The 17,976-nt window shown below is 30.0% G+C and overlaps 1 long non-coding RNA gene across 1 annotated transcript; it reads right to left on the bottom strand.

The window, feature by feature from the left end:
- Positions 1-3,475: 3,475 nt before the first annotated feature.
- LOC145269730 (uncharacterized) lies at positions 3,476-17,556 on the bottom strand. Its single transcript, XR_013865212.1, has 3 exons — positions 17,190-17,556; positions 13,914-13,952; positions 3,476-6,117 (listed from the first exon to the last, which is right to left on the bottom strand). It is a non-coding gene; the product is annotated as an uncharacterized LOC145269730 (long non-coding RNA).
- Positions 17,557-17,976: the final 420 nt, after the last annotated feature.

The raw sequence follows: 17,976 nt of genomic DNA, 5'->3' as shown, positions 1-17,976 counted from the left end.
TGACAATATTATTTTCTTGTACTCAAAATGTAAACTTATGCAAATTCACTAAAAAAACAAACTTTGCTCTTAGCTCGAGTATTTTTTTTTTGAAGAAATGTTTTTTCAATAAATGAGCTGTTTCGAAAAAAAGATAATACTTGCATGCTCAATTCTCAGTAACGTTACCCATATAGACCCAGTCACAAGTTAGACAAAGAATCGAAAAGAACTTTTGTTACAACATTTATTTCCTCATTTTCCTGCCATGTGTGACTTCTTGTTACAGCTGTGACGTCTCTAATGTGATCTCTCTCTCTCTCTCTCTCTCTTTTATATTCTTCTTTTACCTTGCCATGACATCATTTCACTCATGGCTTAATAGTTGCCATCTGCGTTATGTTACATAGGCAATAAAAAGAAAACAACTTTAGAATTTAGAGATTTAGATCATTTTTGCATTTGGCATAGATTGCTATCTTGCCTGATCATTTTTTAGTAGCTAAAACTGCTTGCACTAGGGGGCCAGGACCTCTAGTATCTAGTCCTGGTGTTAAGGAGAGGTGCAATCGAACTAATGTCCAGGCAAGCAAGAAGAACAATGGAAATTCCAGGAAAGGTGACCTAAGCTGCATCCAGGCAAGCAGGAAAAGAACAATGTGTCAGTCCCAGGAAAAGGTGACCTAAGCTACATCTAGGCAAACGAAAATAAACAATGGAATCCCTGGACTTCTAGTGACCTGGATCCATGATGTCAATTGGTCATGGGTCAGACCAAAAACCAGCAAAAGTGCAATAAGAAGCTGGCGACGAAATAGGTTAAAAGGTTGAAGAGATATCAATACAAAGAGAGGAACAAAGCAACAGGCAGACAGTCAGAGAGACGGATAATTGTGGGACACCAATTGACACAGTTTGCGACCACACCTACAACGACCCCCCCCACTGTCGTCATTGTGTTGAAGTGGGTATATTAAATATATCATAAAATAAACTAAGTCTTTTTTATAAACAAAATGTCTCGTATTCATTGATAAATGAATTAACTGTCCATTTTAATAGCTAGATTATCACCAGCTAGACATATATGTAACACTGGTGGAATCTTGTCAGCCTCTCATGGCTATATTACTTCTTTCAGAGGAAAGGATTACACCATCACTTACCTCTTCCCACCTGGTGTATAAATGGGTTGATAAAATAATCATCTTCATTTGTATTTCATGTTTTATTGTTTCTTTTTATAATACACCTGAACCCCCAATAATATTCTACTTTTTGAGGCAGTTATATTAACTGAAAAAGTTGGCAGTATAAAGTAAAAAAAAAACAAAAAACAAAAATAATCATTATTTCATAGTGAAGAAGCATTTCAATTTAAAGAAAAATTATCAGGCAAGATAGCATTTTGAGGACATCTTAGCCAAATATTATTAGGAAGGGAGTAGAGTTATAATGTATATTTTCAGCATAACCCCCTCCCCACCGCCACCACCATGTAAACAGTAAGAAAGAATCACCGGTAAAAAACATTTAAGAAAAAAGTCAAAAACTTATTTTATTCGTCAAAAATTATTTAGTAAACATAGTTACAATCGTGACTATCTTAACTCCAATTCTCGATCACGACTCCAACTAAGGTTAATTTTGTATAGTCACCCCCCCCCCATGTAAACAGCATGAAAAAAAATTCAGTGGTAAAATAAAAAAAAAATAATAATAACTTAGCGTTTTTGTATTTATTGTTTCCATTTCAGATTTTATTCTTTTTTTTTTTTTGCAATGTACATGACCCCCTGGACAATGTATCATCAATACCTCAAAGTGTTGGAAAAGTTCCACCAACAATGCCTACAGAGCATTCTGAGCATTTCATGGGAGGACTATTGCACCACCCTCAGTGTCCCCTAGGAGGCCACCACCACCAGCATAGAAACCATTATCATTAGGAACCTGTTGACGTGGCTGAGCTGGATTTTCAGGATGTCAGATTTCTGGCTGCCGAAACATTTCTTCTATGGGCAGCTAAAAGAATGAAAGTACCCCTGAGAAGACCAGAAGAAACGATATAAAGATCTTCTGAAGCAAACTTGAAGAGGTTTGGTATCAACACAGACACATGGGTAACCCAGGCGAAGGATAGGAAAACCTGGAGTCAGACCATTGCCAAAGGCACAACCACCTTCGAGGTCAATGGACGTTCGGGCCTCGAGAATTTCTTTAAATTTAAAGAAAAATAAACAGGCAATTTTAAAGACATATTAGCCAAATATTATAGGGAAGGAGTAGAATTATAATGTATATTTTTACCAGTTAAAAAGAAGTAATTATTTACTCCAGGTAAGCTTAAGATTTTTTCAGCATTATCAACATCATATGCATATTTTCAGTAGAGCCTCCCCTCATTAAAACAGGATGAAAAATTACCAGTAAAAAATTACATTTATTTAAGAAAAAAAAAATGATACTTGTACAGTTTAATCAAGATATTAAAAAATGAAAATATCGAAAAAAAAAAAAAAAAAAGGTTATATTGCAAATATCCATTATGGAACGAAGTTCTCCAAAAAAAAAAATTTCATCAAGTAGTTTTTTTTTTTAACAGGTAAAAAACAATTTTTTATTATACCGAGCAAAAGGTTCCACTTTTAGGAAGAAAAGCTAGTAATAAAGATGGGGAGGGAGTGTCGGCGCTTTACATGGAGTTATCTCCTATGGAGTGTTCAACAAATTCCATAATGGCAGACTTCAACGTGCTCTCATAAGAAACATGTTTTTCCACTGTAAAAAAAAAAAAAAAAAAAAAAAAATGAATTTTTTTTTATAGATCATCAGTTCAAAACGGATACGTACAATATAACTTTTTTTTCGATATTTTCATTTTTGAATGTCTTGATTAAACTGTACAAGTATCAAAAAAATAAATAGTACAGAGGATATTTCCTTGGAAGATTCCTTTTCAAATAAAAACGTCAAGGATTTTTATTGTTCTTTTACTTCTCTTTTTTAAAAATTTACTTAAGTTTAAAAAAATAACACTTGATTTCATTATGATTTAAATTTATATTCGAAAACTCCTTTAAGGATAGACGTTGTTCCCTTTATAATTGTCAACTGTATTTCATCACAGCTTCATCTTCCATGGATTGTTTTCAAGTATTTATTAACTTTTTTCAGGTCAGTTGCTCCTATCACAACTAGTATATAAATATATATATATATATATATATATATATATATATATATATATATATATATATTAGTGTATTTAGGCAGCATTCCTTCATTCAGGCAAACATTATTAAAAACAACAGAGATACCTTGCTTAATATCTTCCATCTTGAAGTTAAAAAAATCTTATGAAAGATCGAAAAAAATGAAAAAAAAGAATCATTAAGCAAGGTATCTCTGTTGTTTTTAATAATGTTTGCCTGAATATATATATATATATATATATATATATATATATATATATATATATATATATATATATATATATATATATTTCAGATACCATGTCGTTTTTGAAATTATTTTTAGGTCGTGATATTTTATTATTCCCTCCAATGCGGGTTCTCATGGTATTAGCCAAACATTAGGAAAAGAGTAGCGTTATGTATATTTTTACTGGTTAAAAAGAAACATTTATTTTTTTAAAAAAAAGTCTAGAAGATATTTTCTTGGAAGATTCCTCTTCAAATAAAGATTTTGGTGATTTTTATTGTCCTATTATGTCTTTATTTGCTGTTTGGCTCCACTTTTCAAACTATGAATAGTGCTAGCAAAACAGCAGCACCTTCTTTTCAGCAACAGATCATGGCTGGGCCATTGACTTTTTATATTTTTAGCTGCTGAAACTTCTTGCACTAGGGGTCCAGGACCTCTAGTATCAAGTCCTGGTGGAATCTTGTCAGCCTGTCATGGCTATATAACTACTTTCAGAGGATAGAAGGATTACACCATCACTTACCTCTTCCTGCCTGGTGTATAAATGGGATGAGGGGCTCTTTTTATCCTGATTGCCAGCCTGCCATTATGTATATTGATTTTTATTTGTTGGTTTTCTTAGAAATTCCTTATTTCTTAGAAATTCCTTATTGTCTAAAACTTCTTATTTGATATTAGATATTTCCTTTGGAGATTTCTCTTCAAATAAAAATTTCACTGATTTTTCTTGTTCTTTTATCTCTCTTTTTTTTTATTTTACTTTTGTTAGTTTGAAGAGATCAAGGGGCTCCTTCCTGGGGATAACACTTGATTCTATTATAATTTAAATTTATATCCGAGGGCTCTTTTAAGAATAGACACTGTTCCCTTTATGGCTGCTATCTGTATTTCCTTACAGCTTGGTTTTCCATGGATTGCTTCTAAGTATTTTTGAAGGTTCTTTTTTATTAGGCCAGTTGCTCTCGTCACAACTGGTATAATGCTTCTTTCTTTCAGAGACCATCAGTGTGGGTTTTGACATGAGTTTTCATGATGCTTCTATCATAAAATGATTTTCCGCAAACTTTTTATTTTTTACAAAGGAATCGCCACTTATCAAGGTCTGGCAGCCAATCGAGGATAAAGGTTAATGAGTGTATGGTAGTCAATGGGAAAATATTGTAGTAATTGTTAGTCGTGAAAAGTTGATAAATTGGATTAAGGGGAGGGTTAGGTTGGTTGGTTGTTTTTGTTTTACGGCATATCAACCCTTTTCAGGTTATTTAATGCCAAATCCAGTGATTTTGAAGAAAAATTTTTTTAATAGAATATATTTGTTGTTTTCACATCGGTTTCTATTTAACCCATAGTTGGGATCCTAACAGGTACTACCACTCTGGGTCAGAGGAGACCTGGGAGCAATGGCAATTAAAAGGTGGCTCCATACTCCCCAGAGCCTGTAAGCTGGGGCCTCCCCACTGGATATAGTTTCAGGTTATATCCAGGACGGGAGGGTTAGGGTTATAATAATAATAATTTGATTGGTGTGTTTGTAATGCAACAAACAGCCCAGACAATGTATCAAAGGGAATATTTTAGTAAGATGGCGGCGATTATGTGGGTTACTTCATTAAAAATGATTGTCGAAATAAGTAACATAACCAAGAATTATGAAAAATGATGAAATGTGATTTATTTTGATGCTGTGCTTATAATGATTACTTAAGGGGACGGCTCATCAAGAACTCGTTCACGTTGGTGTTCTGTTATCAGTGTGAGTTTTGACATGTCTTTTCACAGTACTTCGATCAGAAAATGCTTTTCCGCAAACTTGACAACTAAAACATTTCTCTCCTGTATGTGTTCGCATATGTCTCCGCATACTCCCATCGTCGCATAATCCCTTTCCACAAATTTTGCAGATCGATTTTTCCCCGGTGTGCGATTTGACGTGCCATATTAACAGAGAACTCTGCGAAAATCGTTCGCCACATAATAAACACGAATAAGGTTTCTCGTTCGTATGTTTTCTCATATGCACTTTCAAATAAGCTTTATCGAAAACTGCTTTGCCGCAAACCTCACAACTGTGAAGTTTCTCTCCACTGTGAGTACGCATATGTCTATTTCGGCTCGCTTCACAACTGAATTGCTTTCCGCACACGTTACACGTAGTTTGCCCCTCTTCATGGTGTGCTTTCACATGCTGCTTTAATAACGAACGCAATGTAAATCCTTCCCCACATATTAAGCAGGTTGTGTCTTTTGTGTGTACCTGCATGTGTCTTTTTCTACTCGCATCAAAACTGAATTGCTTTCCACACACGTCACAAATATACTTTACCTCTCCGGTGTGCGTTTTGATATGCTGTTTTAACTGTGAACGCTTTGTAAATTCTAACCCACAAATCATACAAGGATAATTTTTCTCTTCTGTTGTCTCTACAGGATGCTTTAATAACATATGTGCTTTCATATCAGCATAGTCTGAAAATGATGACGTACATATTTTACAAGCAAAAGGTTTCTCTCCAGTGTGTGTTCGAACATGGGTTTTTAATTGATGTTTGTATTGAAATTTTAATCCACATGTTATACAAGAATAACGGTTTTCTTCAGAACTTGTTTCCATGTTTCTTTCTAAATTTGAGCTTCTTGTAAATAACACTTTGCTCAGTTATGATTTCAGTAATTTTCTATTGTAACTGCAATCTGTGAATGAAAAAGAAAACATCAAATTACAATAATCATATCCGCATTAAAATCGATTCATTTTATATTAAAAAAATCAATAATAATTAAAAGACAAAGAATAATTCATTCAAAAAGGGCAAAAATAATTATTACAGACACAAGAAATGTATACCTTATATGAAATAACTATTATATATTCATATTTCAAATAAAAACAACTTATGCTGCATAAGAAGCAAAGAATTAATATTAAGTGCATCTTTTACTTACCAAATTAATAATCAAACTTTCAATAAGAAAAAATAGATAAGTGGTGTATATAAAAACAGATTGTATAAGGATTGAATAACCCGAAAAGGGTTGATATGCCGTAAAACAACCAACCATCCTCAGTATGTTTTCTTTCTTTTCCTCTTGTTTATTTGATATCTGTTTAAATAAACTCAACGGCATAATTGACTAATAATTTACAATAATTATATATTAAAATCAATTCATTTCACATTATAAACATCTGAGATTCCATATGTAATTACTATTATTTACTAAAAGAAAAAGACTAAATGACAAAAGAAATTAAAACTAATGCTGTATAAAAAAAAGTGAGGAATTTATATTAAGCACATTGTTTTAATTAACAGACAAAAATAATTGACATTATTTCAACTTTCAACAAGAACAAAAGATAATTATCACGAAACAAATAATGTCTGTTAAAATAAACTGCATGGCAGACATTGTACAATTGGAGACTGAATATTAAACAGATCTTTTTAATTAATAGACAAGAATCATTCATATCACACGTTTGTGAATGAAAAAAAATCAAATTACAATCAATTCATTTTACATTAAAAAAAATATTATAAACTAGATGTTGGTTCTAATGCAGAAAAGGTCGCCTGCTGAAAAAAAAATGACACAATATTTAGAACCCCATTCTTAACATAATAAGAGGAGAAATTTGTAACTATTCTGTACTGTAACCTAACAATTAAAGAAAAAAAGATGCCATAAAACTTGAATTTAACTGAAAAATATACAATACCTTTTCTGTATAAATACCAAGATTTCATACATTATTATATGTTCTTACTTAAAATAATTATTGCTTTTACTTAAAATACTTTTTATATGTTCCTACTTAAAATAATTATATGTTATTACTTAATTATGTTTTACTTAAAATAATTTTTATATATTTTTACGAAAATAATTATTATATATTTTTTCTTAAATAGTTATATATTTTTAGGTAAAATAATTATATATTTTTACATAAAATAATCTATATTTTTACATAAACTAATTATCATATATTTTTACATGAAATAATTATTATATATTTTTACTTAAAATAATTATATATTTTTAGTTAAAATAATTATTATATATTTTACTTAACATAATTATATGTTATTACTTAAAATAATTATTATATATTTTTACACAAAATAATTGTTATATATTTTTACATAAAATACTTATTATATATTTTTACACAAAATAATTATTATATATTTTTACACAAAATAATTATTATATATTTTTACACAAAATAATTATTATATATTTTTACTGAAAATTATATATTTTAACTTAACATAATTATTATATGTTATTACTTAAAATAATTATTATATATTTTTAATTAACATAATTATTATATATTTTTACTTAACATAATTATATGTTACTACATAAAATAATTATTATTATTACTTGAAATAATTATTATATATTCTTACTTGAAATAATTATCATATGCAATTACTTAAAATAAGTATTGTATGTTTTTACTTAAAATAATTATTATATATTTTTATATACAATAATTATTGTATGTAATAACTAAAAAAATTATTATATATTTTTACTTAAAATTTTTACATAAAATTATTATTATATATTGTTACATGAACTAATTATTGTATGTTTTTACTTAAAATAATTATTGTATGCTATTACTTTAAATAATTATATATTCTTACTTAAAATAATTATATATTCTTACTTAAAATAATGATTATATATTCTTAAAATAATTATTATATGTTCTTACTTAAAATAAATAAAATATATTCTATAAAATAAATATAATATATTCATACTTTAACATAAAGACAACTAAGATTGAATGCGAAACAAACAATTAAATATTTTATAAAATGATTATTAAATATTTTTACTTTCACTAAAGAAACTATGGTTAAACATGAAGTGAGGAATAAAAGATTTCATATGTAATTATTATTACATATTTTTACTTTAACTATAGTAAAGAAAATAATTAGAAGTAAGCTTTCATGCAATTATAAATGGTTAAATATTAAGTTTTAATAAATGCTGAAATAAATAAGAAGTACGAAATTATAATACTATCTCCATTAAAATATATTTCACATTAAAACATCAATAAAAATTCAAGATTCTATATGTAATAATTATTATATGTTGATATTTTAACATATATTTCACATTAAAACATCAATAAAAATATGTAATAATTATTATATATTAATATTTTAAAATATATTTCACATTAAAACAGCAATAAAAATATGTAATAATTATTATATATTAACATTTTAAAATATATTTCACATTAAAACATCAATAAAAATTCAAGATTCTATATGTAATAATTATTATATATTAATATTTTAAAATATATTTCACATTAAAACATCAATAAAAATATGTAATAATTATTATATATTAACATTTTAAAATATATTTCACATTAAAACAGCAATAAAAAATATGTAATAATTATTATATATTAACATTTTAAAATATATTTCACATTAAAACATCAATAAAAATTCAAGATTCTATATGTAATAATTATTATATGTTGATATTTTAACATATATTTCACATTAAAACATCAATAAAAATATGTAATAATTATTATATATTAATATTTTAAAATATATTTCACATTAAAACAGAAATAAAAATATGTAATAATTATTATATATTAACATTTTAAAATATATTTCACATTAAAACATCAATAAAAATTCAAGATTCTATATGTAATAATTATTATATATTAACATTTTAAAATATATTTCACATTAAAACATCAATAAAAATTCAAGATTCTATATGTAATAATTATTATATATTAATATTTTAAAATATATTTCACATTAAAACATCAATAAAAATATGTAATAATTATTATATATTAATACTTTAAAATAAAGGCCGATGAGGATGCATACCAATTGCTTAAAACATCTCAATAATCCATAGAAAGAACTTTTTGAAGTTATATAAGCTAGCTTAGATGATTACTTTTGCAGTTTTAACAAAAGAGCTACAATAATATCAGAACCTCTCCATTTAAACTGAACATCTACAGAATGCCAACATCAATATATTACATATGAATGAGTCACCTGTGAAATTTCCACAGGTCCCGCTAGTATGTAATGATTATTATACATTAACATTTAAAATAAAGACAGCAGAGGATGAATAAGAATTGCTTCAAATATCTCAATAATAGAAAGAGCTTGACGATATAAGAAAGAATTTTAAAGTTGAAAAGAAACAGTAAACAACTCTCAACTAATTATAAATATTTAAAAATGAATAGTTTTAATACATCCAATAATTTTTTTTATCCTAATTGTCAACAAATATTTTAAAAGTGAAATTCTAATAATTAAAATAAAGTTAAGGTTGTATAAGTTGTTCTTTTTGTAATTTCTATTAATAAAATAGTTGGACCAGATCGCATTTTAAAAACAAATCAATACAAATTAAAAGTTTTCACATCTAATGAATATTATCTATTCATACTTGAAATAAAAACACGTTATGTAATTTCTATTAATAAAATAGTTGGACCAGATCGCATTTTAAACACAAATCAATACAAATTAAAAGTTTTCACATCTAATGAATATTATCTATTCATACTTGAAATAAAAACACGTTATGTAATTTCTATTAATAAAATAGTTGGACCAGATCGCATTTTAAACACAAATCAATGCAAATTAAAAGTTTTCACATCTAATGAATATTATCTATTCATACTTGAAATAAAAACACGTCATGTAAACACGTCTTCTTGTTTGCATTTAGATAAAATCTTGGTCCACTGATGTTATTCAAATTCCATTACTGTTACTGCAATCTGTTAATACATTATCAAGTTCAGCTTGGTTTGGCAATTCATCATGGAAAGACTGACACTTATTATCTTTAAACATTTGATGAACAAATAATTTCAGGAAATGGACCTGTTCATCTTGTTTGTGCGATTTAACCCCGTGATATTATTTTTGTAAAGAAAAACATTTTATATTGATTTGTTTGTCCATCGAAACACAACTTCTTTTTTCCTTTCATACTTCATCCATTGTAACATTTACTTAATAAAATATTGTTTAACCATCTTAAAAAGTTCATCTAGAAGATGCAAAAGTTGCAGAAAAGAAAATATATTTATAAAGTTACACCCAACATTTTGTAGCAGAGTATGTCACAAGGAACATACGACAAGTGATAACTCAACACCTTTTTTGTAACAGCATGCATTTCCTCTTTCTCCTGCAAAGCATGACTGCTTGCCATGGTTGTGACTTCTATACGATTATCTCTCTCCTTTATATAGTATATTTCTTTTTCCTTACTGTGACGTCATTTCATACACAGCTTAGTATTCACATACATGTGTCCACACTCTGTTCCATATCAAAGGAATGGACATTCCAAGAACAAGAATCAGAAGTGTTGGACGTGAGTTCTTCGATTCGAAGATGAAGAAAAATTAGAAATCCTAGAAAAACATGAAAACTATTGAAGTTTTTTTTTTCTTTTTTTTACACAGTGATCACCACTTATCAAGGCCTGGAAGCCACTCAGGGATAAGGGTTATTGCAAGTACATTACGTTAGTGTGGAGATTTGATGAAGTGTTTACTTAAGGGGGCGGTTCATTAGGAATTTGTTAACATTGGACTTGAAGACATCCAAGTTGTAGTCCAGTGGGAAGCAGGCAGACGGAACAGAGTTCCACAGGCGTGCAGTTCTAAGAAAGAAGCTTTGTTCATGGAATCCGCGTTTTGATCTAGGCACAGATATAGAGTGGGGGAAATTTTTCACAGTGGATTCAGCTAAACGGGTGTTTTTCGTGAAAGATTAGCGAGGGGGGACCAGAGATTGGAGTTCAGACGAGCACCTGCCATGGAAATAACGATAAAACAAGGATAGGCTCGCAACGTCTCTTCTGTGGGAGAGAGGTTGCAGGGTAGAGAAAAGGGCATCCCCCACTAAGCCACGAAGTCTATTTTGTACTCTGTCAAGGCAGGATAGGCTGTTTTTAGCAGCTCCTGCTCAGATATGGCAACAGTATTAAGAGAAAGAGATAAATTAAGACACAGGTTATTATGGAAATCAACTTTTAGTGTTTCATTGTATTTCTTCTCATAAAATAATATTCTAATTTCACTTATAAAATCCCTGAGATAAAGCTGGTACTTTAGTGCCAGCAAAACTTCATTTCAATGTCTTTGTTTTTCATATAAAACTTAAGGAATTTTTATTGTTCCTTTATTTTTCCAGTGTGTCTTGCCTCGTGCCTTTCCTGGCCGTGATATTGGAAAATGCTCTTCAGCAAACTTTAAGTTTTCTCTCTTTTTTAAAATTTTCTTCCTTTGAAGATAGTAACATTGGGTAAGGGGCAGCCAAACCAGCTGCCAACATTGCCCTGTTTTTTATTGAAACCAGCCAAGAGCTCTTTTTAGTATCCTTGCTGTTCCCTCAAGTTCAATTGTCTGGATCTCTTTTGCACTTGGTTCACCAAGAATATTAGTTAGGTAGGACTTCAGGTGCTTCTTAAAAAGCCCTATAGCACCTATGATAACTGGTATGATTGATATCTCCCCAAGATTCCAGTTTCTTTTCATATCATACATGAGACCTTGATATTTGATCTTTTCTCTCTTTCAGATCTGTTCAGACTTCCATCATTAGGGACACTCTCTTCAACCAAGGTTGCCACTCTCTTTGACATTCCATATAACTATGTCAGGTTTCTGTATGCATATGTACTTTCAAACGAAAAAATAAACCTTGTACTTTAGTGCAGGTAAAATTTCATTCCAATATATCTGTTTTTCAGATAAAACTTTAAGATTTTTTTTTACTGTTCTTTTATCTTTCTAGTGTGTCTTGCCTCATGTCTTTTCTTGGTTGTGATATTAGAAAATGCTCTTCCGCAAACTTGACAACTATAAGGTTTCTCTCCTGTGTGTGTACGCATATGTTTTCTAAGACTTCCATCGTCACATAATGCGTTCCCACACACTTTGCAAATCGATTTTTCTCCTGTGTGTGATTTAACATGAGATGTTAACATAGAACTGTGTGCAAATCGTTCGCCACATAATAAACACGAAAAAGGTTTCTCTTTGGTGTGCATTCTCATATGTACTTTCAAATTAGATTTTTCATAAAAAGTTTTCCCACAAACCTCACAACTATTACGTTTCTCCCCAGTGTGCACTTGCATATGTCTTTTTTTATGAGCTTCAGTAGTGAATTGCCTTCTACACACTTGACAAGTCGGTTGATCCTCTTCAGTGTGTGTTCGAACATGTTCTTTTAACTGAGAACGCTTTGCAAATCCCAACCCACAAATCATACAAGAATAACAGTGTTTTAGTATCATATGTGTTCTCATATCAGCATGGTCTGAAAATTTGGACCCGCATATTTTACAAGCAAAAGGTTTCTCTCCAGTGTGTGTTCGAACATGGGTCTTTAATTGATGTTTATATGGAAATTTTAATCCACATGTTATACAAGAATAACGGTTTTCTTCAGAACTTGTTTCCATGTTTCTTTCTAAATTTGAATTTCTTGTAAAGAAGACTTTACTCAGTTATTATTTCAGTAATTTTCTATTGTAACTGCAATCTGTGAATGAAAAAGAAAACATCAAATTACAATAATCATATCCGCATTAAAATCAATTCATTTCAAAAACTTTACAATAGTAATTGTCTGTATTTTTGAAATGAGGTGTTTTCATTAATTGAGATTGTCGGACTGGCTTCCTCATCTTGGTTGTTATAATCACAACGTTTCGGCCATTTTGCCCTCCGGCCTTCATCAGGTGTTTTGTATCGAACTGGGGAACCGTTTGTTAGGAGTCTCGAACCCAACCCTTTATTATTATTACGGGGGTACCGTGTTCGGTACCATGTTCAGACTCCAGCTAGGCTCTGGGACATAGTTGCTGATTCTCCGTTTTGAATGTTACTTTTCACTGCCTTCCTTCAGGATTGAACTCAGCACCTTTGGGTAACTTTAAACTTTGATACAACGTCTAGGACCACTCGGCCATATGTCACTAGGACAATTCTTAGCTGGTTTTTGTTAATGTTAAACCTATGTTATTATTCAAGGTTCTCTCTCTCTATCAGAGGTGTCCAAATTGCATTGCATAATAATAATAAACGGGTGGGTTCGAGACTCCAAACAAACGGTTCCCCAGTTCAATACAAAACATCTGATGAAGGCCGGAGGGCAAAACGGCCGAAACGTTGTGACTATAACAACCAAGATGAGGAAGTCAGTCCGACAATCTCAATCAACTTTACAATAATTAAAAATAAGATTACTATTATTTAAATTTTCAACAAAAACAAAATATAATTATCACAGACACAAGAGATGTATGCATAATATATAATGATTATTAAATACGATTTCGGTTCTAATGCAGAGAAGGTACCGTCTTGAACTAATAACACACATTAGAATACTTTGTAAATAGTATTTACTCACTTAATTCTTATTTCAGTAATTTTCCATTGTAACTGTAATCTGTGAATGAAAAAATAAAAATAAAATTACAATCATATATTTGCATTGAAATCAATTTATTTTATATTAAAAACTCTATAATTAACAGATTTAATATGTAATGATTAATTATTATTTAAAAGATCGATAAGGTTTGCATAACAAGCAAAGAATAAATAATGAAAGGACAAGAATAATATTTAAACTTTCAACAAGAACAAAATATAATCAGAGACAAGAGATGTATACATAATATGAAATGATTAAAATATATTCATACTCTAAAGACAACTTAGTTTGTATAAGAAGTGAAATTATTTAGTACATTTTGTTTTTTACTTAATAGACAAGAATAATGCAGAGAACGTACCATGTTGAACTAATAACGCTAATCAAAATTCCTTGTAAATAACATTTATTCACTTAATTCTGATTTCAGTAATTTTCCATTGTCACTGTAATCTGTGAATGAAAAAAAAATCAAATTACAATCATATATTTGCGATGGATAAGCATATTTGTTTACTGGACAATGGCAAGGAGCCAGCTGATAATTAAATAAAAAGTAAAATGTGATTTTTTTTGGTGGAATGTTGCCCATTGCTTTTCATTAGACTAGTATCATCATGATCTCTATTTCTTGGCCTTCGGGACAAGATCAAAGTGTAGTATCTGTTCTTCAGATGCTGCACTTCTATTTCTTGTTCTCTTTCGGTGAAGGAGAAATCCTTCACGACTGAGACAATTTTTTATTTTTGTACCTTTTCTCCACGTTAAAAAACGACCCTGGTGTCTAACTCTGTCCCGTGGGGAGGCATAGTAAATAGGTAGTATCATCATGATTAACCCTCATCTAAAACACACAAAAAACCTCCAAAATAAAAAGAAATTAATTTCAATAGATATTTCTTCAACTATAAAATTCTATGTAACAAAAAAAACAAAAAAAAAAACGGAAAGATTAATTTGATCCCATTAATTACCATACTAAACTATAATCATACTATTTCAATAAATTATTATAATTTATATTGTAAACAATATATAAGAGGGATGATGCTTACGTTGGGTGAGTCCATCTGTCAGGAGATAAAGAAACTGTAGGACTGACCTGAGTCACCCCTAAAAGCCAAGAAATAGGAGGAAAATAATACCATTCCCCAAAAATAATAGTTTCTTAGCCCCCTCTCTCTCTCCTGCTTATAAACCAAACACAAACAACTGCTATCCAAAGTCCCTCATCACCCCTCTCTCCCCCCATCAGTCTCTTTCTCCTTAAACAAGCCCTAGCCAGCATGACAGGCAAGTAGCCAGTACATGCTTAGCCACCGAACCAACAAGACGTACGTTGCCGGTGAACATTATTAGAAAGAGGTGTACTCTCTCCAACATGTAAAAAGGCAAATAAAGTTCTTTCCTTTTTAAAGGTTAACATTGGTAATACTTTGATCATTCCAACTACTACTAATAAAGACAAGTGCCCGCCAGTGTTACAAAACCAACATAAGTGAAGCATAGCAAATGGTCAAGGGGGTGAGAAGTGGTTTAAATCTATAAAACAGATTCTTCCATTCCCTCCCAAGTCTAATTTGAGTCATTATGGCGACTAGACCAGGCCATTTGACTTGCTCCAGCAAGCATTTTTCATACTGTTGTTACTAGACCTGGCGAGGGAGGGGGGGAGGTTGCTAAAGGAGTATTTCTCTTTTTGCAACCCTGACGTTTGCCTGCTTGCCTTGGAGTGTCGGCCTTCGGCTCATTTTTTTTTTTCCGACAATATAAAATAACAAATAAAATACAAATGAGACACAATGTTAGTCAAATAAATTCACGTTTTTTATAATCTGATTTCAAATGATTTATTAAAAACAGAGACGATGCGATTACAGAATTAAAACGTGATGATGTCAATGAAATAGGAAGGGAAAATTCAAAATGGTGCAGAAAATTAAAGAAAATAAATATTAAAACTTGCACCATTTTGTTTTATGATAGGAGAGATGGTCATTTTGCTGTTTATTTCCAACTGGACACTCATCTTTAAAATAACTTTTATGAATTTTTGGGTATGCTGAAAATGAATATCACATTTAAATCTGATGCCGATAAATCATAAGACACCGTTGTTTTTCGATGTATTATTTAGTCGTTTGCACATGCGCATTGTTTATGTTGTCGTTTGAAGTTTTAAAAAAAAAAAAAAAAAACCATGGCGACCATCAAGGATCATAACGCATACATCGTTTAAAAAAAGAAAAAAGAAAAAAAAGATGTATTAATACCAGGAAAACTAATTGTCGGGTCATTTTTAAATATGACATTCGTTTTCAGAAGGGCCAAAAACCTTATTAAGTTGACATTTTAAAGGTGAAAATAAAACTGCAAATTGATCCTACAAATAAAATAAAACATGCTTCAGAGCATCAAAAAGAAATTCGTTTAAAAAGATATTTCAGGGATTTAGCAGAAGAGTCAAGGGTTTGTATTACTGTACACATAGATTCGAAAAAACATGTCAAAAAACAAATATATAACAAATGTTATCAAAGGCAAGATAAGTTACTTTTCTACCAAACTGGATACATTTTTTGTGTTTTTATTCAATGTAAAATGTTTATTCAGTTCGAAAAACATGCAGTGTTTACCGATGTATTGGAAAATTCAAAATGGCGCCCGACTCTCTCTTTAACATTGTAAGTTTGGGAAAAGATGTTATAAATAATAAACTAGACAAAATACTATTAAAAACCCACCGAATATATGTCAACTTATGTCACGGTAATATATATTGAGCGAATTTCTAACAGTATTTTGTCTCGTTTATTATTTATAACACCTTTTCCTGAACTTACCGTGTTAAAGAGAGAGTCGGGCGCCATTTTGAATTTCCAATACATCGGTAAACACTGCATGTTTTTCGCGCTGAATAAACATGTTATATTGAATAAAAAACACGAAAAATATATCTAGTTTGGTAGAAAAGTAACTTATCTTGCCTTTGATAACATTTATTTATTTCTTTTTTTTGACAACTTTTTCAAATCTATGTGTACAGTAATACAAACCCGATTAGTTACTCTTCTACCTACCTTGATAACTATGTGTTTCAACGTATTTTAAACAGTTTATTCGGTTCGAAAACAAAGCAGTGTTAACATAACAATGTTTGCCTAAATTATTATAATTTATGCAAAAAAACAACAACAAAAAAACAATGCAAATCAGACATAATGTTGGGCAAATAAATTTGATACTTACGTTTTTGTAATCTGATTTCGAATGATGTATTAAAGACAGAAACGATGAAGTTACAAATTAAAATGCAGCGACGTTAACGGAATAGGAAGTTAAAATTAAAGATGGTGACCGGAAAAGCAGGTTCGCAGAAAATTAAAGAAAAAAATTTTAAAACTAAAAAGTATAATTAGGCACTATTGCTAATGTTTTTATAATTATAGGTGTAATCAGTAATATATTATTTCTGTCAGTATTTATTTGGCGATGTCTTATGTTTAATAAAGTCGATCTGATCGAAAATGGCGTTATTTTGGTTTTAAACCAGACATGCTGAAAGGTAAATTATGAACGATTATTCGTGTGTGTTTTTGTCATTGTTAAACAAACGCATTTCGGTAAATTTATACAAATACCGTGACAGCGAATTAGTAGAAAAAAATGTACCCTAACCCTAACCCAGTTTTCAGATTCGTGTTCAGCACACCGAAACGTAACAGAATACTACGTAAAAGATTTTACTAATTCGCTGTCACGGTGTTTGTATAATAATACCCGCATTTCAGGTGAAAACATAACATAATAACGTGTCATGTTGAAATTAGTATAAATTGAAAAAAGTATGCAAAAATGATCCAGTAGATGGTATGCTAGATGTATGTAAAAGGTTAAAAAAAAAAAAAAGAAAACAAAAAAAACGTACTTGTACGGTTTGATGAAGACATAAAAAAAAATGAAAATACTGAAAAAAAAAAAAAAAATTGGTAAATGTTACCTTACCCAACAACAGAACACAGACCACGCTAATTTG

This window comes from Euprymna scolopes, chromosome 45, assembly GCF_053919585.1.
Source record: "Euprymna scolopes isolate OS-2025 chromosome 45, ASM5391958v1, whole genome shotgun sequence".
Classification (NCBI taxonomy): domain Eukaryota; kingdom Metazoa; phylum Mollusca; class Cephalopoda; order Sepiida; family Sepiolidae; genus Euprymna; species Euprymna scolopes.
Note: the sequence above shows the minus strand (reverse complement) of the source record. Positions and strands in the feature narration are given on the sequence as shown.